The 24,887-nt window shown below is 44.0% G+C and overlaps 1 protein-coding gene and 3 long non-coding RNA genes across 11 annotated transcripts in view; 2 read left to right on the plus strand and 2 right to left on the minus strand.

Annotated features, from left to right (window-relative positions):
• LOC147753820 (uncharacterized) overlaps window positions 1-2,689 on the minus strand; it is a 6,751-nt gene extending 4,062 nt beyond the window's left edge. The window contains exon 1 of one of the 2 annotated variants that reach the window (XR_015316023.1): window positions 102-2,689. This is a non-coding gene — a long non-coding RNA (uncharacterized LOC147753820). The remainder of the gene's footprint in view (window positions 1-101) is intronic. The other variant, XR_015316022.1, reaches the window with a different exon arrangement.
• The window catches only part of LOC147753819 (uncharacterized), a 56,959-nt gene extending 53,885 nt beyond the window's left edge, over window positions 1-3,074 (minus strand). The window contains exon 1 of the long non-coding RNA XR_015316019.1: window positions 2,698-3,074. This is a non-coding gene — a long non-coding RNA (uncharacterized LOC147753819). The remainder of the gene's footprint in view (window positions 1-2,697) is intronic.
• The window catches only part of cwo (transcription factor cwo), a 74,954-nt gene that overhangs the window by 15,355 nt on the left and 34,712 nt on the right, over window positions 1-24,887 (plus strand). For 3 of the 7 annotated variants that reach the window (XM_022855384.2, XM_022855385.2, XM_086973552.1), the window contains one exon: window positions 9,607-9,735. The exons of 2 other annotated variants lie outside the window; for them this stretch is intronic. The gene's annotated coding sequence lies outside the window, so the exon portion shown is untranslated. Of the gene's footprint in view, window positions 1-3,205; window positions 3,527-9,606; window positions 9,736-24,887 lie in introns of those variants that run through there. 2 more of the 7 variants (XM_022855387.2, XM_022855386.2) reach the window with 2 other exon arrangements.
• LOC111273629 (uncharacterized) lies at window positions 945-9,495 on the plus strand. The gene is made up of 2 exons (XR_002687969.2): window positions 945-993; window positions 4,891-9,495. It is a non-coding gene; the product is annotated as an uncharacterized LOC111273629 (long non-coding RNA).

Below are 24,887 nucleotides of genomic sequence, written 5' to 3' on the forward strand. Positions count from 1 at the left end.
ATAATATATATATATATATATATATACGATAGCGCGGTATCTCCAGCCGCGAGCGCAGTTATCTCGATGCTATCTGTCCGCAGTCTATGTAGCTCTCTTACCGTTGTTTGGAGGCAGCAAAACTGCTTTTCGCCTGCCGACCGCAGCGGGCTAACCACTTTGTGACCTGGTTTGAGGAATACGAACAAATAAGCGGCCACTGCCGCTGCTTGTGGTTACAAGTATTTAGATAAGCACGGGAGGTAGTAGCGGGAAGAGCTGAAAGGAACCGGCACGAAAGGAAGCCGACCCTGTGACTTCCTGGTGGAAAATGGGTTTTTTGCCAGACGTCGACACTGGCCGCTGTTCCAACAGCGATAGCAATAATACGCTACCGAATGTACTTCGAGTAACTTAGTGTTTTCGTAAACATACAAGGTACACAAGCGGTAGAATAAAAAAAAAGGTACAAAGTATACTTGCAAAATGTATCGTGGTCTTTTCTATGTTAACCATTGCAATGCAGTGACGCGCAAGTCAGCAGGGATAAAGATATGGTCAGCATCCACCAGCGAATCGGACTATACAAACAGACCCGTATTCAGTTTAACGTACTCAACAATAGTTCTTTCAGGCCACTTGGTTGCCTAGTTCGTGTGAAAACTTTGTCATTGTTCATTTGCTCGGTGTTGCTGCAAAGTTGCCATTGGGGTTGTGGGGATTTCTAGAGTGTTTCTGATGGCGACGATCACAATACTGCCATTACTGCTAGGCCAATTTCAGAGCAAGTCCAGAGAAACTTTGTATATGAAACATATACATAGACTGCCTATATATAGAGCGGTAGCGGTTTTCACAAGCTTAGCGCATATCGTTTTTGACAGGTCGTACATATATAATCTTGGTCATTTCGCATTTCACTGCACATTACCAGACAGCTATCACGACAGTTGCAGATGCCACCGGCCAAAGAGCCCGTCAGCCCGGCAATAGCAGGTTGGCTCTCTTGCGTGAGTACGTATCGCGCCTATTTTATCGTTTTCTTCGTTGCGAACACGTTTTGTGCACAAATGATCTCGTTTCCCCCTTGTTTCTCTTATACCATGAGTGATACTCACTAGACTTTCTCTAAAAAGATTGTACCATTTCGTTTTGGTAACACGACCACAACGTTACAACACCACCGTTAATGATTTTGCTGTTCATGTTTTTCCCGGCCGTTACGATTTCGTCGCGGATTGGCGGATTGAACGGGGGAGCACAGCGAAACAACTGGTCCATAGACAGTGAGGGAACTGTATAGCTTCATGTGCTCTACGCACACGTACGTACATATACATAGTTTTCATGAGTAAATCTGAATAAGAATGATGCTTTGGTTGTGTAGCTCGATACCGGCGGCGGAAGTCTCAGGATAGAGTACTTCGTCCATTGTTTTTTACATTTCTTCCCGTTTCTCCAGCGTCCGCTACCATTGTTACAGTTTCTCCATCTATCAAGAGCCTCTCGCTGGCTTCACATTCGGCGTACGTATTCGCTTCCAGAATTCACATGTAGCAAAGATTCAGTTTATTGCCACTTGACGAGCGTTGCTAGCAGTGATAGTCCAACGCTACAGCGAAAGCCACAGCCATTACTTTTTTGAGATTACACTTCGATCATCGGTCTACAATGATATTTTCGTCAGCAATCTCTTCTTCTTCTATACACCTCACCGAATCAGTCTAAAGGATCTGTGAATAGTTACTGTGGTTAGTACTATTAGTTCCGAGCCATGCGTTCGGTTACACTGAATTTAAGTAAAGTATAGCTATATCCGATTTCGGTTATTTTACTGAGCTTTAAGTTCGCCAGCGTTGCCGGCAATATCATCAAACAGTTGCCTCCTAGCGAGAAACAATCGCCGGATTCGAGCGCATTACGAGTCCCTAAAGTTAACGGGAAAACACGTTACCTTCTAAGCTACCACGGAAACCCAATTTCTAAACCAGCAGCGACAACGGTTATCAGCAATGTTCAATTTTTCTTCCCCTTCTACTTTGTCCTATGTCGTATCTATGAACGTCTGTATGTATGTCCTTGAATTATGGTCCTCGTTGTCTTTGTTGCATAACCAACATGGTCGGTGTCGCTTACCGGCTTGTATCTAACAGCAACAACGCTTTCTACTACAGAATATGCTTTACAAATGTAGGATAACTACAGTGAGTTACTGAAGTAGTTCCATTTGTATAAGTAGGTCGCGTAAAGTATCGTCGAGCTGAGTTGAGGGTGAAATGAAAAAAAAGATAGATAGAAAAGCAATGCGTGAATATTTCGGACGACAGCCGTAGCTATTATCGTTATTGTTGGCGTTGCAGTCTGTTAGGTTAACTACACCTAGTATTACTTATATTTCTTCTGAAACTGAATTTGATTAGACGATGTACTATCACTTCAGCAGCGATATGGTATGTTCTTTTAAGGGGGCTAACGACTCTTTTTCGAGTTCGTTAGGCCAGCTTCTTTTTCCTATGTTTCAGAGGAAAAAAGCAATGATCTTTTTTCAATTGTACAGACTTGTTACTGTTGTCTATGTCAGCTGAGGCTGTATTCATCGTTTTTTTTTCTACTAATTATGCAGCACTTCGAGCTTCGGTTGCCTTTACTACCAAGTAGAGCTAAAACTTTTCAAGGTCACCTTTTGCACTGTCGATAGAGTTGTGTCGGGTTACTCACCGGCCTGACAGCCAGAGTCGAATGCAGGGCCTTTGTTGACCTCAGTAACTATTAAGTCATACACGGGCTGCAGCGCCCAGGTAGCACAAGCCTTGGTCAGACGCACGCATTGATCGATCGGCCGTAGTAACGACTAGCGGCTCGCTTGAAGCGCGGTCTGTTGATGATCGTTGCAGCTTCAGTATATTAGCATACGTCGTAACGTGCAGAAGGCTAGTTAGTTAGCAGCTGGCGCCTCGAGATTCGTAGCGCACGTTGGCCTGAATGTAATAGCTGACACGATCATTGGAACGGAATCTCGAGGTGAAAGCAGCCGCGCTCAAAGAGATGGCAAAATGCACTTTATACGATGTGCTAGTGAATAAGCGCGCTAGCGACAGATAGAGGTAAGCGATTGATCAGCTACTGCCGCTGCGGTGATGATTGCAACGGCCGCCAAAAACAACGGCCACGCGCTTCGTACGCTCATGCATCGTGTAGCCCGTATAGACGTAGCATAAAGGAAAAACTGTTCGACGCAGACAGACAGACAGACAGGCATATGTAATCGGCAAGAAGAGAATAGTTGTGGTCTTACGCTATGCTATGGGTGTCCGTACGTGTGAGTAACCTGAGAGTAGAACGAGGCCACGAAAAAAAAGGCTTCACCAAGAAAGAAGTCGCTTCTTAGTTAGCGTGCCATCTTGGCCGCTGTAAAAAAGCAGGAAAACAGAGAGAGAGAAATGTAAAGGATGTTTACGTCGACGCGGGGTGATTGTTAGCTTATTTTGATGAGGATAACGTCAGCTCGCACTATGGTCAACCGGGATGTCGCCACCACTCTAAGGAAGTAAGTAGCACGGCGAACGAAATGCCGATTCTATAGGAGTCAGCCGCCATTATACATCGTAGATAAAGTGCTAAGTTAATTGTCGAACGTGCTAGAGTTAGGTTCCAGTCTTACCTATTTCATATAATATTTCTTAGTGTGAAATCTAGAGGCTCATTGTGCCCGTTTAAAGGTACGGGCACATTGTGCCTTGCAGATAAATGTGTGCAAAATTGTAAACCCAATAATTTAATTCACAGCACGCGGCTCTATTGACACTTGGCACATATCTAATACGAACGTAGAAAACATAAATATTAACTCTACTATCCCATACCAGCTGCTGTATGTACGTGCGGCCTGTAGCTCAAGGCAACAACATCAATGGCTCAATTCTACCGTGTAGATATATTTCACTAGGCCAAATTTAGAAGTTGCTGTGTCTCCTACTGTAGCCTAAAGGCAAGCCGAATGTAGTGTAACAAGAAAGAGGGACTGCGAAGTGTCGCCGTTATTCTCGAAAAGATCACACTGCTAATTGGATGCCGTTATGAAGACCCAATCGTTGATATGTCGAAAGGCCAATTGAGATACTGAAGACGAAACAACGCAAGATACCGCCGGCTGTCGAACAGGGAAAATCGGAAATGTTAATAAATTGGACATGTTGAGCCAGGCGGGTTCATATGTTCCCTGACATGTGACGTAAGCGTCGAGCTGATAGAGATCATCTGTCCCATGGAGACCAGCTGTTTGAGATATCAAAAATAAGCCGATAATGACATTTGAGGGAGATGGAGGATTAGCTGGTAGGTATAGTAACCCGATAAATATAGAACGCAGATTGTTCTAGTGGGAACAACGAGATGATTCCATGACGTTAATGTCGCGGCGAACGCATGCGATCATTTAAAAAGGATCATACATGATCTTTATTGCATGCAAATTTAGTAAATTTTCAGGACCCGTACACAGCAGCTATAGTATTCTGTAAGGCATAGGGGCAAGTCAACATTCGAAAAGACAGACCCAAAAATTTAGCGAAGAATGATTGGTCATAGCGTGCACTGTTGAGGTGTCAGCCTAAATAGGAAGAGAGATGAAATTTTCGTAAAAGCATTCGTGTGCGCTATAAATACGCTCATGCGGATATCACTGGCCATTCTATATCTCTGCATAATTCTTATAATGCTAGCGAATGGCTATTCTTGCGACAAACGCTCTCCCCTAGAGCCGAAACGATGGTCTAGCATCTATAAAAATAAACCGCAAATAATACATGCAAGAAATCCCTTGCTGCAGTTCACGCATTCCTAGCTTGCGACAGTAATGATAAGAATGACGCCGCTTATATGCAATGACCAACTCTGTTACCTATATTTCAGGTGCTGGAACCCAGACTTGGTCTGTGGATACAGCATAGGTATACGTCCTCATCGGCGGGCAATGCTGGTGGTCGTAGTTATGGTAACTAGGCTTCGCAGCCTGCAGCTCTCTTCACCGTCTAATCTACTGCTATTGCCACTGCTTTGGAGTCGTTTGTTGGACGATGGACGATCGCACAGGCTAGCAGCGTGGTAATGGCAGCGGCGACAACGCTGTTTTGCGTTTTCGTACACTGGAAACAGAGGTCGACCGTAATCAGCAGGCGACGCGAACCGCCGTCAACGTTACCAGCAACGACAGTCACTGTTTCGTACTGGTTGCTGCTGCTGCTAGAGAGGTGGACCGTTAGGTTGAACGCGAAGACCGCGTCTCTTTGCACAGCACCTATCGTGATGTGCAATGGTTCGCTCATGGTCATTTTACGCTTGCTGACGTTGGCCGCTAGTTTTAGCTGTTAGAGTTTGGCAGTAGCCAAGAATTTTGAACATTGTCAGACAGCGGTACATCCACACTCACGTAGATACACGGGTCTCTCGAACGAGCGGATCGCCCGCCATACTGATGCTAGTCATAGACGAATTCGTTTTAGTGACAGAATAAAACGAAATTGATCTTGACGTCCGAATCGTTATTTTGAACGAGTAATTGTGGCAGTTGACATTACAACGGCAATACAAAGACTCAATAAGCCGGCGTCACTTGCTGACAGACGGGCCGACAAACAATAGCTTCTTTCTTTCGAGACCATTATTCACAGCGGCTAAAAATCGTCTGTTGTTTAGCCCACGGGACACAAGGCATATATGTGTCCCCAATCACTCAGCTGTAACCCTACTTCGAGAAGCAGCGGCACCGTTAACGAAGTAAAAAAGTAACTAACTAATTAACAGGCAAACAAACAAAGGCGGCAGATCGCCCGTGGCCGAACGTGATCGCGCCATGAGCGTATTTAGTCGAGTGCAACAGATACTACGATCAGTTACTAGCGTGCCAACTCCTAGGCGGGCATAACAGAGCTCGAGTGGTGGCCGACGAGGTTCCGAAAGCAGGCAAATACAGAGAGTGAGTGAAGTCGCAGCCCTGGCAATACTAGACAACTGAAGATAAAAAGTATGCATTTTAATGAGAGTCTAAGTGTGATTATAGCTTATGGTAATTTCGGCCGAAACAGCGACTTGATAAGCGAGATAATACAATATGGGACAGTCTAATACGCAGCGAATTTTTGATAAACTGACTTTGCGCAAATCCTTTTTTATTCAGTCGATTCTGTATTATTTATTAAGAAATAGTATAATAAATATATTGAATAGTTTACGCCAACTCTTGATGTGCATACAAACTGCATATTATCCAAAACGATCATATCTGGTCCGTTGCGTTTATCTAAAAGGGATAGGCGACATCGTGACTGTGGAATTGGTTAGGCATATAACCAAGCGCGACCTGTCGACCTGGGAAGTTTGCTGTTTGCGGGGAGAGTTTACGGGATTTGTGCTGGATTATGCTATCATCTTTGTTCTATCATGCCTTGCCGGTATCAGGTACTTAGACAAGGCGCAATGCTGGCATTTCTTAGAATGAATCTCTGCCAGAAGACGTGCAACGAAGGAAGACGAGATTTCTTTTGTTAAGTAACCGTGTCCGAACTGCATTGTCTAGAGCAAGTTCGTGTGTTATATACGGTAATATATAAAGTATTAATAAATATTCTCAAATTCATCAACGACACTAGTTTAGAAAGTTATCACTAATATTATTATGCCTCAATTGGAAGTCGACCTCAGAGCACTGGACTGGAAGGGCAACTTAGTTAAAGAGGTAGATAGCGAAAGAATAAATATTAACACCGATTCGGAAGACGTAATCGTAGTGCGTATCGTTTTTCTGTATCCCGTTCGAATTTCTGGCAGTTTATTGTTTAATCGATCAGCCCCAAGTTGGCGTCGTGGCCTGCGTTCAACTGTATTGTTCGCCCTGCGTTCTTCGACAATATAATGTAACACGCGGTCGAACCTTTTAGCTAACAGGCCGTAGACGGCGACGATCAACATGCGCAGTCCTTGAAGATGACGACAGAATAAGTATAGTATTAGGGTCCGTGCAAGTTCAGTGGTAGCATTAGCTAGCTAGTTGAGATAACGGGCGCGTCAGCTCGGCCGACTTTGGACTCATTGAGGAGGAAAAGCAGGCAAATATGTAATCATCCAAGCGATAGCCGCCCATGTGGTTTCGTTATCTGGGTATAGACCGTTTGTGATAGGGTAGATTAATCTCGACCGCCTTTGATGACGGCTATTTTCGAGCCTGTGTGTGTCGCTGCGTATGTAATGTAATGAGATGCACGGGGGTCTTTACCAGTGTCGTATTATACAATAAGTGGCCATTTTGAGCTTGATCATCTAGAGCTATACAAAGCCATGATAATAACTAATCTCGTTGGTTGAACTGTGTACGGTGAGATACACCTGGCGGACTGCGTACACTCGTCAATAACACAGGATAGAAAGTTAGGCAGAAGCACACTGAAGGTTCACCTAGGTCCCATGCTACGCTCAAGCGACAGCCAGGATAGCAAATTAAGTTAAAGCGAAAGATTTCCTCGAGCCAGTTCGCTCGAAGCAACAGCTGTTGACTGACTACAGTATAGTATTTAGTCGAGACATGCTAGAAATTGCCTGGCGGAAAACCTTCCTTCGCCTCGTTAGAGGTCGGCAACAAGAGAGTACGGTGCAACCTTATCGCGACGATGTCGTAGAGTTTTAGACCATCAACACCATTATTGATGTGCCCACTACAAATGCTACCGCAGAGATAGACGGGCGCGCACGGAATGGATTCAGCCAAGTGTGGCAGCATTTAGTGATAATCAATAACTTCGTCCCGTTCGCTCTTTTTTAACACTGCCATAACTACTTTAATTACGTTGCCATCATCCACCTTGTAGAAAAATACTCCACTGATAGGCTTTCCTAATGCTAAAGCAAAAGCGTAATGCATGTCTACAACATATTCTTCCTGTCAGGACCGTCAAATATGCAAGCACGTGCCCCCAGGTTATGTTTACCCGCTACGCTTTTCTCCCCCTCGAAATGTCGAGAATACTGAACAATCTGTCAAGTAAATGTAATTTTATCTTAGGTAAATGAATTATTAAGTTTTTGATACGAGGGCAATAGGCGTTTGTGTATAGAGGATGCGAAAATATCCGTCCACTCGATTCTTCAGACGTACAGTTAAAGTAGCCTAAATGAAGTAAGCTGATTGCAACGTGTCGTATGGATAAATTGCACCCACCATCGCGTATGTGCTGCAGGGACGTTGCATTATACCATCTCTTCCTTGTCTGTGATCTGATTTTGAACTTACTGGGTAGATAATTTGTCTGCTTATATGTAAACACAATTTTCGAAGTAATCAAATTTAAGCGGCATGTAAACATATGGTTGGTTAGTGCATTCATCGATGGACTGAATGGTAAGTGGCGTATCGGTCGGTGACATCGGCACGAGGCGGGCGATGCAAATCAAATACTTTATTATTCGACGGCACGCGTATAACAGACACGTGCTCAGAAACCAAGTGCGCCACAATCTATTAACTCCTATCGGATTTGATATAATTTTGTCGAGAATCTCTTAGCGTAATAAAGGCGACGATAACTGCCGGTGGTGGAGGAGCGTCAGTCTAACGACAATGAAGTAGATTAGCTATGTTATGCGTACGGGTACGCTCCAACGTCAATATTTTTGATATGTCCGAAAGGGCCGGCGTCTAATGTAGCGTATACACATCATGTATTCACTCGTTTAAGGTACTTAATAATACATAACGTTTGAACATTCGCCTGTATCAGATAGGAGATATTTTCAGTTGCATACGAATACATGTAAATTTATCATACAACTCGGCTGCGAACGGATTAACTATTATGGTTTTCATCTTCGTAGTATATGAAAAGTCAGTATCTTCGTAAATAGCTCCGCGTTCTACGCAGTTCATGGGGAAGAATACAGTGGATTCAAGAATACTGAGCCCCGCATTGCTATGTAGCCGCTGCCGACCGTAGCCCTCATAAGTATACAGAATGTGCCTGACAAACACGACTAAATAAACAAAATAACCGATTGGTCAATTATTGTTACAATTAACGGGTATTCTATCGATTTAGATTGTTTTCGATCCATAGACTCGGTACAAAATTTTCGTTCCGTGTAAGATATATGAAGTGCTCCTTAAATTTAAACTCTTAGGTATTTTATAGTTATGTAGCGATTATAATGGCCGCCCTCCATTATGAAGTGATATTCGCCTCCAATGTCCAGCCATTATTTTATATGCAGCCAGTATATTATAGCCTGCTAAGACCATTTCATGTTTCCGTGCGAACGCGACTGAAACGGGCTAGCGATATTAGGCTCAACGGTGTCATTTAAATGATAAAAAATTATAGACAAAAGTAAAGACAGTAACACATTTTCTCAGCTAACCAATTAAACAGACATTGCTTGTATGGCTTCAAAAATTATCTTGCTTATTATACGAACCAGTAACGCTGAGTAACTGATAAAAATAAAATCTATCTATCTATATATATATATATATATTTATGTGGTGATTATTACTGCATGATAATTATACATTTGTGTCAGGTAGTATTTTGATTAATGGCGCCCCGCGTTCTGCGATATGATACCGAGCTACCTTTATTACAGGTGGTTTAGTCTTCTTATACCTAGAGAAGTTATTTTGGATTTGGACACAGATTGGACGAACGTCTTTTTAAAGGTCACAGTGATAAGCTTTGCACACAGGAGGCCCGGAAGTAAAATACGTTTACCAATGTAAGTTTTCTGTGCCATCTTTCGTTCAGAAAAAGGAAATAAATTCTGGCCTAAAATATCAGCAAACGAAAAATCGAACTACGATGTAGGGAAGCCTGGCAAAACGTATCCTATGGCTAGTCTCGTTTATAGCTCAACTTAACATCAGCGGCCAAGGAACTGCAAATGCTGCCATCCATGCCACTTTCAGCTGGGTAAACCTGCATAGATGCATGCTTACATTGTCATACAATAGTGTACCAACATTTTGGATCTGCCGTAGAACAGAATAAGGAAAATTTAAGACTATACTATATAGACAATATCGTCTTGTAATTATCATTCTGCTTACTTCCACTGCTATACCGAAAAAAAAATTACTCAGCAATCGGACATTCGACCTTCGGTAGTGCATATCTTAGCATCAACGTTTGGGGCCTCTTCACCACCGCGTTCTGGTACAAGATAATAATAATAATCTAATAACCATCAGCTACAGCAGTAAAAGTCATAGTACTACTAGCGTCATCGCGGTGAATGACACTGTGAAGTAACTTCGGCGTTTATATGCGTGTATTTATAAATGCTTCACTCTCTATCTGCGTGCATTTGCATGACGAGCGTGTAATTTTCCGTGCATTCGTGTCTGAACGCGTGAGACACGCTGTTGACGAAAGCGCCATTATACTGAGAGGGCGTCGGTGTCGTCACAAATTCGGACTGCGCTAATTAAGGGTTCTTGCCAGCGTTCCCAGCCTTATAGATAATAAATAAAGCAGATCACGCTACTGATAGGGTAAGTCAGCTTGCTAGGTATGAACAGTGGCCAATCAAAGATGGTGCACCGGGATGGTGTTTGAACACAGGGATTAGCAGATAGAGCATCGACGGAAGTGTACTTAGAAGTTCGATAGTTCCCATGGTGCAGTTCGCAGTACCCTATAGACGGCGGCGGTATGCCTGGCCTGCTATATTGCTTCGGCCTGTGTTCAGCATAGACTCCTATTCTACTCTTCATGAAAATCTTTTTCGAAATTGAGCATACGATCTCCTGTCTGTTTCACCTGATCTCATCCTCTGTCTACATGTAGGTACTACAATAACAGACTGCTGTTAAATATATGTAGAGACACAAGATGTATATATAATCAATTGTAGTACGTTGCGAAATCGCAGTTTTCGGCGTAGCAGCGACAGTCGTGCTGGCCTCTGTGTGTGTTCTCGAATTTTTGGTTGGTCGATGTCACCGTCAATAATCGTTATGGCGATGGCGGTTCTGGAAACTGCGGTCGCACACTTTCCGGCGCTCGAAAATTCGTGACGTCAGTGGTAATGGACGAACAATATCGGGCTGCTCTTTTCGCATACTCACGACGTGTGCCTCTTTGTCTGCTTGTGTACTTACTCACCCTCGTGGTTCGTTCGCTGTCTCACTAGCTAGCTGATCGTCTACGTAGTAGTCTAGGTATGTACTCGCGCGCATACGCAAACGACTATCATTATAGTTGCTGCCAGCTAGCTAGGCCAAAAGTTAAGAAGCTGGCCTTAACGGGATATAAAGCAACGACGCCTTTGTTGCTCTCGCAGCTACCGTGCCATCGATGATATTGCACCACAATATTGATGATGATAATGATATTATTATTGTCGTCGTCGTTATCATCATCCTTAATGACTTGTCCCATTTTAGTTTCAACGTATCTCTTTGTCTCTCACTCTAATTCTCTTAATCTAAGCCATTACTAAGCCACCTTCACTAATCTTTGCTACTTTCATCTAACACGGTCAGGTGCAAGCACTGTTGCGGCAATGCCAGCGCACCGTCTGTCGTCATGTGATGTCTTCTTTTTCCTGATCTTATTTAGAAGGGAGATGTTCATTGAGGCGGCTCATTACCAACAGACTAATACGCATAAACTAATAGCAGTATGCTACCTCAGAACTGGTCGCCGGTGTACATATTCTATGGCAGGTGAACAGCAGGGACTGATGGATTCCATACCTTTTTTACCCCTGCCGGAGCCTCAAATGTTTTCTATTTAAGAGGTGACCAGCAGCAACACTGAAATCCCCTGTAAGGCAAAACCTGCTATGGCGATTGCAACGACAGCCTTTACCTGTCCTTGCTCGATGGCTAGTAGCCTTCTGTGTATGTTTTGTATTGAAAGCCTCTGCTACCGACCGGACCTGTTTCGTTCCGTAATGTACCCTGCGCATATGTGCACCGTCGAGCAGCCTTTCGCATTTGTGTATTAGCGCACGGTACCTCTAGACCACGACCTTTACCTAAGCGACCCAGGCAAAAAGTTGCTATCGGTACGACATATGTGACTATAATGTAACATTTAATGTGTACGAATATGTTTTGGTAATTCTGTGGGCAGATGGCTTTACTTCCGGCTGACAGTGCTCTGTGACTATAATTCAATGCGATTTTGCCGGTGCGCTAGAGAAAACCCGTGTTTAGGCTTTCTTCTACTCGAGAGAACGGAGCTTCAGACAATACCCTTCAGCTCATCGCACCGATAGACAAATGCTAAAGATTAACAGATTTAATACGATTAAATACCGATAACATCACTGCTACTCATATGGAGAAAAAGCTTAGTGACTTCGTCAACATGGTCGATAACGTGTCTTCGTTCCGAACACGCTATTCCTTCACTTTCTATTGCAGGGACAATATTTTCTCTTGGAATAATACTATAATACGAAATAGCCTGCAAACACTACCCAATACAAAGACTGCAAGACAAGGACAGCTTGTATCATTTGCCCCCGATCGGCGTCTGTTTGTCTTATTAACTCTTCTCAGGAGTCACGACCTGATTTTCGCTTATTAGACTAAGTCTTCGACAAATATCATAATACACACTATATTACGACATATTCGAATCGAATTCTGGTTACCTATGCAATGACGTAAAACTTCTCTTTAATGTTGTCATTTTCATTTCGTTTCTCTATAAAACCTGGGTTTACATGGCCAGTCGGCCGAGCATCGACTTTTCCTTACAAAGTATACATATGTTGGTTTTTCATCCTCTGAAAAGTACATAGAGTAAGATTATGGGTTACGATCGAAATGATTCCGCACCAAATGGCATAAATCCGCTTTTTTCAATTGTGAGTTAGATATGTGAACCTGCTTGATGGACTCGACGACCTGACAACACGAGTCGTAAAATTCGCAGCATAAGCAGTACAAAGGTGGCTACAGGCCAAGGTAGGTATGCGTTTCCTAAACGTAGCCTCAAAACTTAGCTTAGATGTACTTGTATCCCTAGAGGGAGGAAAATGAATTCGCTCTATTATTTATTCTTTATCATAAAAAAACCTATTTTCGCGATTAAAACCCAAGTGAACTTCGCCTTTTTTCACGGAACACTTCATGTAGCTATTTCGTTTTAATTGTCCGCGCGTTCTTTTTACTCTTCTTTTCGCCTAGGTTATTCGGGCTCGGCTTCTGTTCCCTTTGAGAGACTCGATTGGAACAACCACATATGTATATAGAACTCGTGCTTAGGCCTTATACAAACACACACGTTCGAATAGATGTACGTAATTCGTGGTTTGATTCATTCTCATGCAGAAGAAGTATACATGTAAATCTGGCCGATATTCAAGATAGACGCATCTGCAATTGAACTAGCAGAACTAATCTGCTATTTGCCAACCCACGTTGGGCGGACGTACATAGCGCAGTGTAGCGTTCTACATCGTTATCTATATTATATTCATCTCCGCCAGGTGTCCTTCTCTTCCGGCGTTCTACGTTCACTCGGACGTATTCGCGGTAACTCCGCTCCCTCGCTTGCTTACCTGTCTGCCTACTTGCTTCCCTACGACTACAGTATACAAGATACGATGTAACGAGGCTGGTTCGCCGGAACACTGGGGAAAAATATTAGGAAACGTTTAGGGGGCGTAAAAAACGAGTGATCTGTAGAGCTTGAATTCTCTTCCGATCGATCGGCCGTTTGCTCGCGAAATCTCCCCATTCAATCTGGTGCTTCCCCAGTCTTCTCATGCTGAGCTTAGAGATCAGAAACACAGAAGAGACTGCGTGATGATACCACGGTTGCCAGTAGCCAGCAAAGGGCAGTGTATTACAGCAGCCGCTGCCGCGGCGGCGAGAGCGCGCGCGCACACCCGGAAGTACCACTGTTCGCTGCGACTGCTGGTGGCCCAACCACCTGCCACTGCAGCTGCCAGCACGAAACTGAGCAGTGCAAAATGGAGCAGATAAATAGTAGTCATCGCTAAGGGGCGGGAGGGAGGACACGTGGCTATGAGCCTGCAGTAGTCGCCGGCAGGACCTATCTGGGCTGCTGCATAGTTCTATCTAGGTTAGTCGTACTGCTGCCATTGCTCCTGCTGCTTCGACATATATAGCAGCATATTGAACTACATTGTAAGCAGGCTTTTTAAGGCTCCACCAAGGCGATAGGCCATGCTGTCTCTAGTATCTGTGCCGTTTTCATTGCAACCTTCAGTATTTAGTTTTTGAGATGGGCCCCTTTCCCCAGCGTTAAATCCAGTTGTACCGAGATCTTCGGAAATAGCCGCATACCCAGAATCGCACGCAGGAGGGAAGCGGCGTCGCCTTGGCCGCCATTTGTTTAGTTTGCCCTTGTGTTATACATGAATGACTTGAGTCCCGTCAAACAGGCAAATGAACGAATTTGATACGGATATTGCATAGTATGTTCACGGGATCCGAAAGACTGCATGCGACCCTTGGGTCTTTGACAACCGAAATATGGCTAAACCCGATCCGAAGTCTTCTAAATGTATCAGTCAATAAAAAACCTTTTTGCAAAACGCATAGATTATCATGACAGATCATGTGTGTTTATGGCCGAAAAAGCTTGAATTACTTGTGAAGGTGCTCAGTTATGGGTAAGATATTGCGGTACGTTAGTACTGCTGAAGGAATACAGGTAAAAAGTCATTGACGGAGATTGACGGTCGGTGACGAAAGGGGGAACGTGTGTAATATATATTTTTAAGTTGTAAATGATTAGGTCGATACCATCAACACCATAGTCATTGACATTACATAAGACTGACTGCTATCGTATTCCTTTCTTTATGATAGGACCTGTAACTGCCAGCTGCATAAGTGAACAAGATGGTATGTAAAAGCGAAACTCATAACCATATGCGTTTAATTAAACTCAGTTACTAAATAGAGTTTAAATAATTAAGCTCAGATCTGTCGGATCAATTCGAAATATTCACGGTGCTTTTTGTTGTCTTGATTTGTACGTTGTGAGGATTACGCCGTGTCTGATTACCTCACTATGCAGCGTCGGTCTGAAGAGATTGATTGCATTGGCCTTAAATAATTATTTGGTAATTGTAAAAGTAAAAATAACACGTATTTTTAGTAAAGATATGCTTCAAGGGCTCTTACCTTGCTGTCGTAAGTCCATGGGATTGTCAACGTACGCTTTGCAAAACATGGTCGCGGACAGAAATCGTATTTATGGGCATTTTATGAGACAATTATCATCAGCATCATATCGTGATTATTTGAAAAGGAAGAAAGCCAGGGGCAGATTTCACGAGAGAAAGTTGAGTAGATAAAGAGTATGCTGCTGCTGCTGCTACCAGCTGTCTTACACAGGCCCCTCTGCTTAAGCAACACTGAGTGCAGCACGAGACGTGGTGGCACCTTTGTTGCTTACGCAGTCCCCCTGCTACCCAGAGGTACTGCAGGGAGCGAAGGCGGCGGCAATAAGCAAGCGCACCTTGAACGCATCGGTTCATTGGCTGTATGTTCGATCGCGAACTGCTATTGTTGCGACCCTCGTGATACGTTATCACGACGGCTGGCAACGGCTCCACACATTCGAGAACGTCAATCACTCAAATCTATTAGCGATGTGAGTCTTGGTGCTGTCGATGATATCCCTGTTAGCGGTGGTAAAAGAGTCTTTGCTGGCGTTGGAAACCCTATCTAAGTCAAAGGTTAGCGGAATAGTATATATATATATACAGTAAAGTATAGCGTGATTAGCTCTATATAGTCACAAGGCTTCAAAAAAAAAGAGAACAGAATGATTATTGGTATAATTTGCTCTTTTTCTTGGGTGTTCCTGAGAGAGCTCCATTTTTGGACGGGTCATGCACGGTCGTACGGAACGTGCTTTGACTAGAGAGTGATCGAGTTTATGTAAGGTGTGAGTACATTCGCATAGACAAATAACCGCCTTTTACGCGAAACAGCCTGTATGTCGTACTCGCACAGTCCTCGGTCACCTCTTCCACCGGACATGTTTGTTTAGTGTAGTTGTCAGTCACCCCCGTCTATTACCTAGATCATAACGGTACGCGTCTTTTCAAATAAAGAAACCTATGTGGTGCCTTTATATGAATTCTAGATGTACGAATTCGTGTGTGTGTGTGTGTGTGCTAGAGGGAATAAGGTGCACATCCTGAAGCACTCCCAAGTATAGAATGACTCAGCTAAACAAGATATACCAAATATTAATTGAAGATGGCTACGGCAGTTTCTTAATAACGAGATTATTTCTCGAAAACAGGACAACTTTCTAGCTGTTCATAAACATCCAACGCGGCAGAATCATGGAGAAGCCTTTTGCGGAGCATCGTTATAGCAGAGTGACTTGAGGTTAGTCGTATGAGGCAAGACGTTTTCCTCTTATCCGTGACACACGTTTTTCTTTCCATTCATTGCAGCCCATTTCGTTCCAGGCTATTGACTTGGAACGGGCTAGCCAGCGTGTCTGGCAGGCACGTAAGTTATATTACTGCTTGCATCGCGTGGTAGTAATCTAGCGACCTGCAGTTGAGTGCAAAAGCTTGCCAGCAGATTCGCTAAACTCCTTCCTGCCAGTCATAGGCAACAATGCAACAAAGAAACGACGGGGAAGGAGGGGGGAACGTGGAGAAAGGACGGTAGGCAGGTAGGTAGGCAGGTAAATGGCGTTCGACTCGTGTTCTTGACGCATCTGCTGCGCTTGTGTTCTCGTTTATTTCTTCCTCTGTCTGAGTTCCTTCGCGAATTACCCACCGCTCTTCTGTTTCTCCTTCAACTATTTCCTAGACCTTTATGTGAGTCTCTGCATCATTGCCCAATAGAATGAATACGTTTCTTTGTGCGTTCGTATCTTGAGAGACGGCCGCAGAAAAAGCGTCAGTTATATGTAGCTGTGGTGAGAATGGATAATGGAAAATGCATGTTGCCCTTCATTGGTTGTCTGATGGCTTCTGAGGGTCGTCGTTACACGGCGGTTGTTGTTGTTATCGCTATTATTGCCTGTCCTCATGTAAGAGATATTGTATAAGAGGTAATGTAAGAAATATTTAGGTAGGCAACTGTCGAATGTTACTAACCACTGAGTGCAGGCTAAACCGCATGAAACCCTTCAAGCATACGGAGCGATCAATTGCGGCAATGTCCGAACAGTATCAATCCCATATGCAGGTAGCCTTGTAGAAGTGTAACGGCAGACTTCCCCTGCCATGATCTGTTTCGACTATCTGAGTTGCGATAACTGATGTTTTGAGTTTTACGCCCTATACCGCCATCAGACACTCTATCATACGACTGATTCCCAGAATGAAATGAAATGTGTCCACACTCAGGCCCGAACTAAAGTGACAACGTGTCCCCCAAGTTGTGTGAGCAAATATGCCACCAAAGAGACAGAAGGCTGTACAACGGAACCAGCAGCAGACGATACTGATCGATCAGGAAATACGCTAACGCCTGACGCTGTTGCGACAACTATGCGCTTGTAGAAGTCTATAGCGCTTTGTTATTAGTAATGACGCCAGAATTCGTATAACAGCGGCAGCTCCTGCTGCAACTAATGCAGTACGAGTTTATGTGCGGATAAAGATACATTTTCTGTTTGTTGTTTTTGTAGAAGCGTTAACAAAAACAGACGGCGTTAACGTGCGCGCTTTAGCGACGCAGAACCGAAAAAAAGATTGCTATCGAAATTTACAGTCGTACTACTGTTAGACCAGCGGCGATCAGATGGACTAACCGCCTACGGCATGTGAAAGGAGCACGTACTATTCAATACTGCATACGATAGCACAAAATACGCACGAATGTACTAGTTGTGGGCGGAAAATAAGCACTTGACCTTTAGTACGTACATCTCACCTTAGCGAGACTAACAGAGAGGATGGAAGAAAAACAACAGAGGCTTGGCAAAACATTCAAACGTTAAAACGTGAAGCTATTGCGCAACAACAACTTCGTGAATATTACGCTTGGCAACGCTGCTGTCGACGCAAGAGAAGCTGCTTCAGAGTCAATGCAATAGCACTCGAGTCTCCACAATTCGATGAAAAACAAAGGAACCCCTTTTCATTAGGATGCCGATAAGCCACACAAATTCAGCTTTCTGTATTCCGAATGAACTTCTTTTGCTTATTTTGAGCTGCGTGTTACTTGAGGTTCAGCAGGTTACCGCTATGACCACCGCTGCCGCTATCTTAGATGCCTGGAAAGGTCGATTTAAACCGATATAGAGAAATCACATTGAGTGGACTCAGTGTGTTGAGATGGCCCTCATATACATAGCTATTGCGTGTTAAACATACGAATATATTGTGTGGGCATATCTGTCGAAAGTAATGTTCGGCGGCCAAGTACCGAACGTAAAATACGAAGTAGCGTGTGGGGCATATTTGGGGTCAGAGAGAAGCGATCAAAAATCTATAAAGATTGATGGACGTTGCAGTTAGCTAGCTAGAGGTCAGGTCAAAATATCGATGTGACAGTATGTTTACGAGCGCACTGATAGTTCTGCCACAATGAATATAATGTATTTTATTTTAGGTTAGATAATAGCCAGTTTGGAGAAAAACATGTTTCATCTCGACAACAGGAACCATCTGTGTCTGTTTGTTTAGAGTGTCGACGGGTGAGTACATATACGGGTGTGCACGTTAAGACAAAAGCAACGTCGTTGACGATCACAGAGATACTGTGTTGATGATACAATACCATATATCGTATATAATACCATATACGACAACAGGGTTGACGCACTACAATCTCGGCTGCCGTTAAACTTAATCGCTGAGAGTGTCTCATCTTTGAAAAGGTATCAGTCGTTTAACCATATGCTTCACTGAGTGTTTAAACAATCTATTATAGTTTGTTCCAGTTTTTATAATTACAATGAAATGTCCTTCAAAAGCAGGAACACAGATGGGCACAGGAGTAAACCAGGCAGCAAATACTCGTTTTATTTATTACGAAATCCTAGAAAACGTATTGACGAGGCTAGCAATGCTTTATTATAGGAATGATATGCTGAATAGCTAGTTACCTTGCGATCTCTTACGAGGCATACTTTGAATGTGTTGGGATGACAAAATTGCACTCACGATGAAATTTCAATGAAGCCGAGAACAGACTATATAGAAGCCTTTTTTATTTGCTAGTTTATTTGCCGGTTCCTCGACACGTGTTAATGCCGATTAGGTATATTGTCTCCTAAACCGTATTATTAAGACTACTTTAAGCTCAGTCTATGAGGTGCCTAAAAAAAAACAGACTAGACAATATTGCCATTAGAAGAGACGTCCATATACGTCCTACGAACGCCGTTGGCCACTGGTACGTACTTGTCTCACAAGTATCACAGGATCGCAGAATACTCATATTTCTCATAGAGTTGTTATCAATTTCACGACAGATCTTTTCACTTAATAATAATGAATGCTGTTAGCAGTTGTCTACATTTGGGCTCGTACGACACGACTCTGTATTCTTCGTCCCAGAACTCCATCGTTCTATCCCTATTACCCTCTTCATGTTGTTTACTTTGCAACATTGTTTATGTTGTTATCTTATTTCTACTAGAGTTTTAATTTTTATCTGACAGCCGAGGTCTATTTACAATGACGCGCGCTTAGCAGCTGGCCGACCGACCGTCCATCTATCAGTCGGAGTTTTCATTGTGAAATTGCCACGAATTACTACTACGAGCTACGAGTCGAGCCGCATAGTAGACTATCTTCAGTTTATTTATAATTATATAATAGAGAAACGAGCAAATCGAACGTGCGGGAGCGATTTAACCATGTTGAAAAACATACAAGACGCATCTGTCTTTTTATATCGTCTATATATTATATATATAGACTTTTTCATATCATGTACCTAAAGGGGGTCGTGCATGTTTATTCGTTCCTACTTATCTGTACAGTGATATCCTTAGAGGGTGACCGTTTCTCTGGTGCAGACTTCTGTTCGGCACAGGTGCATCAGTCTGTTCCATACCATGTTTCTACAATGTTACCAATTCAATATATGATTATCACAATGTTTGTTTAGCCTAAACATTGCGTAGACATCTTTTAAAATGTTTTTTTTTTTCGCCCTATCGATATCGTGTTAGTAACGTTGACCTTCTTAGGCGCTCTTTCCTTGCAACATTATATACATAACGACCTGCCAATAAGAAGATTCCCAACCAATATAAGCTACTAATGCGGTGTTTTTTTATGGTTATAACAACTACACTTACAGGCTGTAAAACAGGCCGAGTATGTACATAGGTGAGGTTAAGCTCGCACACTACGAATAGGACGGGCTTCGTAGACAAATTGCCGGTACTAAATTAAAAAACTTGTTGCTTTTACGGCAAACCCTGTTGTATCCATCAATGTCGTTTAGGTAGGAATAGGGTAGGTAGAAATAGGGTTTAGGTAGACATGTCGCCAGGCACACTTACTACTCACATTTAATGCAGTAATATAGAAGGAGGATTAATTTAGTTCTTAATTAATAATATAGTTCAAAGCATATTGTACACATACAAACACATTAAGGCTGTTAGTAGATAGGAGCAGAGTAAACAAAATGTGGCTTACAATAGAGATTTGACGCAGAGTTGAATAATAACGTCTGCTTTTGATGACCCCTATCGTGGATATTGTTTGAGCTAATCGAAGGACTTTCGTTTTATTATATTGTTTTGATAGCAATATTGGTGCAGAAAAACAGCTCATCGTATAATCTTTTCACACTTTCTTTACATCAATAGCGTTCAATGATGTCTGAAACCATGCACTGAGTTGTACTATCAACTAACATCACTTACATAGAACTCTATACGCTTTGCGACCTCGAGTATGCATGCCTGTCTGTCTAGCAGACAATGGACATAGATTGCTCCACCGAGGCTGAAATTAAAAGAGGAAGGAGCTTAAAAGCACACTGTTTGATGTTTATTCGATCGAGTGCGTGTAGTCTCCCTGCATCCGTCAACTCAGACCGCCATCGTACACGGGGAGCGTGTTAAACATTTCGACTATATAGGCCTGCCCTCGTATTGTCGACCCTGATGTTGTTTTTATACGGGGCAGAAACACTAGCATGAGCAACAGCAGCGCCGGTAGCGTAACTCGAAGTCAGCTTCTTTTTCTATCAACTACATTGACTTATACTAGGTGAACGAACCCAATGCAACGACGCCGCTTCCCAGTCTCTTACTTACACTAGAGAATATTGCCGTCGGAGATCGATGGAACCGTCAAAGCCAACTACGATAGATGCTCTAGCAGCAACGGCAACAACGACGGTGGAAGCACTTTAAGCGTCATTCGCCGAAGTGGCCGTTGCTGTCATTCCTGCGGTCGTTGTTGTTGACTGCGACCATCCAGCGAGAACCTAGGCTATCGGTTCATTGTTATGTTAAGCTGACCGCAATGGAGGAGGAAATAAAGGCTGCTGAGGAGACTGGTGGTCACAACAATCGCTACGATGGTCTTTTGTTGCAAATGCTGGCCAGCTAGTTGGCCATCATCTCGTCAGCCAGCCAGCCAGCCAGCCAGCCAGCCGACAGAACTGCTATTAGCTCCCAAGTGGCCTGCTGTGGACGTCTCCATTCCATTGGCTTCTGTGATAGTCTTCATTGTTGTTACTTTCGTTACTGTTGCCAATAGAGTGGTCGTCGTCGTCGTCGTCCGTCATCGGTGGCCATTGCTTCCGTCGCCTTAGTGACAACGCACGTGCTGATGGGTCTTGGTGTACGCCAACAGTTGTTAGTAGGCCTCCTTGCCCAATGTTCGCTGGTTTGCCAGGGAGCAAACCACTGACATTCCAACAATCAGCAGCGGCCATCGAAACAAGAGTAGCAGTAAATCCACCATCGCCGTCGTCGATACCAGGTGCTTTAATGAAGCGATCGAAGGCGGCCTCTCGATAAGGAACAACACTGGCAAAAAAGAACGATTGCTAATGATTGATTGACTGACTGACTGACTGACTGACTGACTGACTGGCTGGCTGGCTGGCTGGCTGGCTGGCTCGAGCTGGTATGTTAACAACCGCAACAACAACAACAGGCAAGCGGGCGGTGGGCGATTAAACGCCTCAACGTCACGTGACGTTAGGATCGACGTTACGTCGACGGCGGCGGCGGCGGCGGTGGCGGTGAAGATGAACACGCTCGCGATAAAAGCACCACTTTGAAAATGTTAATCTAATCTGTAGTAGTGGTAGTAGTAACTGCCGCTGTTGCTGCCATTTGTGTCTATCTTTCCTGGATGGGCCTGGACAATCGTGTCTAAAGTCCTGATAATAATGAGAAAATGCTTGCGATGCATGTGATTGTTGCATTCATCATTGCGATAAAGGACAAAGGAGCAACTAGCTGAACGGCCCCCGCGCGAGCTACCCAGATAATTTAGCTATATCATGTTTACTAATTATAGAACACTGAATATAACATAAAGGGAAGAGTGGCCCTATTAGGCCAATGGTTATTTTCCATTGTTTCTCTAATAAAAAAATAACCGTGTACGGACATACAGACAGCCATACATGCATATACACAATGCATAGCTAAAGTTACCTGAAGTATCTGTAGACATAAATGTAGAACATACGATCGTTACGGCTGAGTCTGATACAACCAAGTATCGCTTGGGGAAAACAGTTTTTAGCTATGATACTTGCTACCAATCAATATTATCACAAACTAAGTTAGGACTAGAACTATTCGTTTGGATACGTTACGAACCGTTTTTTATGCTGTGTTTTCTTCGCTCCGCTACGTCCGTCTGTGTTCTTTTTTCATTTCTTTTTCCTATCATTCTACTGCTCGTGGATTCAGCCGTTGCTGCAGGCAGAAAATTGTATCACACGGTTCTATGGTGATACACGTGACGGACAACAGTGGAAGTAACAGTGCTCCAAAATGTAAAAAGATTGCCACTGATCAGCTGTTTATCACGACCGCTTTTGTAATGGCGTGCTTCTTCTTCTTTTTGTTATTGGGCCGGCTTCGCCGCTCGCTTAGTAACCGTTGCTGCAGGAATCTCTCCGGAGACTGATTGTCGTAGAGTCGTACGTGTACACAGTTTCGCTGGTTATCTCGCTTGGCCAGCGATCTGACTCTACCTGGCGTTTCTGTCCCACTAATTGATTGCTATTGTATTCGTTGTAGTACTCGTCGTCGCCTGCGACTGCGCCATTTGTTACGACATCGTGCGGCCGCAGACTCCGCAGACATCGTTGGACTCTGATCGGGTAGTCGCCACCGTCGGTGGTATAGCCGCTTTAGCCGTTTTTAGCAGTAACAGTAGCGATGACAGCCGAATTAAAGCAGATAGTTATTTATTGGTTGGTCGGGGCAGCCATCCTTTGATGACATAGCCTCTGCCGCTGTTCTAGTTGTTGTTTCTGCTTCTGCTGCTGTGGTCGTCGCCAGCTTCTGCAAACTTGTTTAACTTCGGTCCGGCGCGTCGCCAACAAAATGATGCTGCAATCATTGTCGATTACACAATGTTGACGGTTGCAGTCACGACGCTAGCCACGACAGCGGGCTTATCGCGCCCGAGCTGGCTCCATCGGTGTTGGCGTCGGTACCTCGTTCCGGGACGCAAAGTCACAACTGCGTAAAGGGTTAACAGCAGCAGCCGCAATAGAAGGGGTTGCTGATGTGGTGGCGCGACGGTCGTAAGACTCATTCATATGGTAGCAGAAGCATTCGCCGAGCCGAAGACGACGTCGCCAACGAAGTACAAGATTTTTTGCCGCTGCTGGTGGAGATGGCTTTCATGTGCTGCTAGAAGCAACATCTGCTTGCTAAAATCGTCAAACAGCGAGAGCGAAGACAAATGAGAACCACGCAACGATGAGAGGCCCGTGAAAAAGCGGCCAACAAACTTCAGCAGGAGCAGACCAGACGACGACGACGACGACGCCGATCGAACATGAACTGCAAGTAAGAGGTCGTCGTTGTTGATATTTATGTCAATGTTTTCGCTGCCGCCGATCAGGACAAGCACTCGCTAGAATGCTGGCAGCATCCATAAGGCTGAACATTACTATTACCGGCTCGCCGATGACAATTGCCATTATCTGTCAATGACAACGACGACAACTTCAACTAAAATTACGATTTCTTGTCTTTCATCTACCGTCAATATCACTAGCAGTAGGGTACAGTTATGGCCAGCCGATGCATCACGCCGTAGCGAAACTGACGACTCGTTTCAACAGCAGCGGCAAGATTTTTGTTAATAGAAGGCATATTAAGCAGCTAATACGGCAGCTGTGATATGTAGCAATGGCAGTAGACTCCGACGAAGCGAATGATAACGACAACTACGATGACTTAGCAATGGCAGTAGCAACCGGGAGACGCCACAGCGACCGCCACGGGCGCTGCCGTTGGCAATGACAGAGACGTCTGATCCGCGTTTGCACCAGCGGGCCGATTGTAAGGGTCAACAAAGCTTTAAGAGTTTGACGAAAAAGAAAAAGCTGAAAGGTCGTGGTGTCCTTCTACAGTCGCTTAGGGTCGCCACGGCTTACTGAAGTAGCCACCTCGCGTCCTAGCGTTATAATTTGACTGAGTCTACTCAAAATGTTCGTGTTTTAGTATCTTGCTTGATGATCGCATGCATCCAGCTACATATAAAAAATAGAGGTAAAAAACGTACCATATGAGGAATCGATTGCGGAGAGAAACTACTGTGAATGGCGCCGACTAGCATCGAACCAAACAGGGGGAAATCGGAGGACATAAACACTGTAATTGGAAAAAGGGGAACAACAGCAAAGCATTACGCGCTCGTTGTAGACCCCTTATAGCAACTGGCCCGGCCGCTAAACGCTGGCTGGAATACAGATTAGCCGGTAAGGAACGTATTGTCACCGTCGG

Source organism: Varroa jacobsoni, unplaced genomic scaffold (assembly GCF_002532875.2).
Source record: "Varroa jacobsoni isolate VJ856 unplaced genomic scaffold, vjacob_1.0 scaffold_204, whole genome shotgun sequence".
NCBI lineage: Eukaryota > Metazoa > Arthropoda > Arachnida > Mesostigmata > Varroidae > Varroa > Varroa jacobsoni.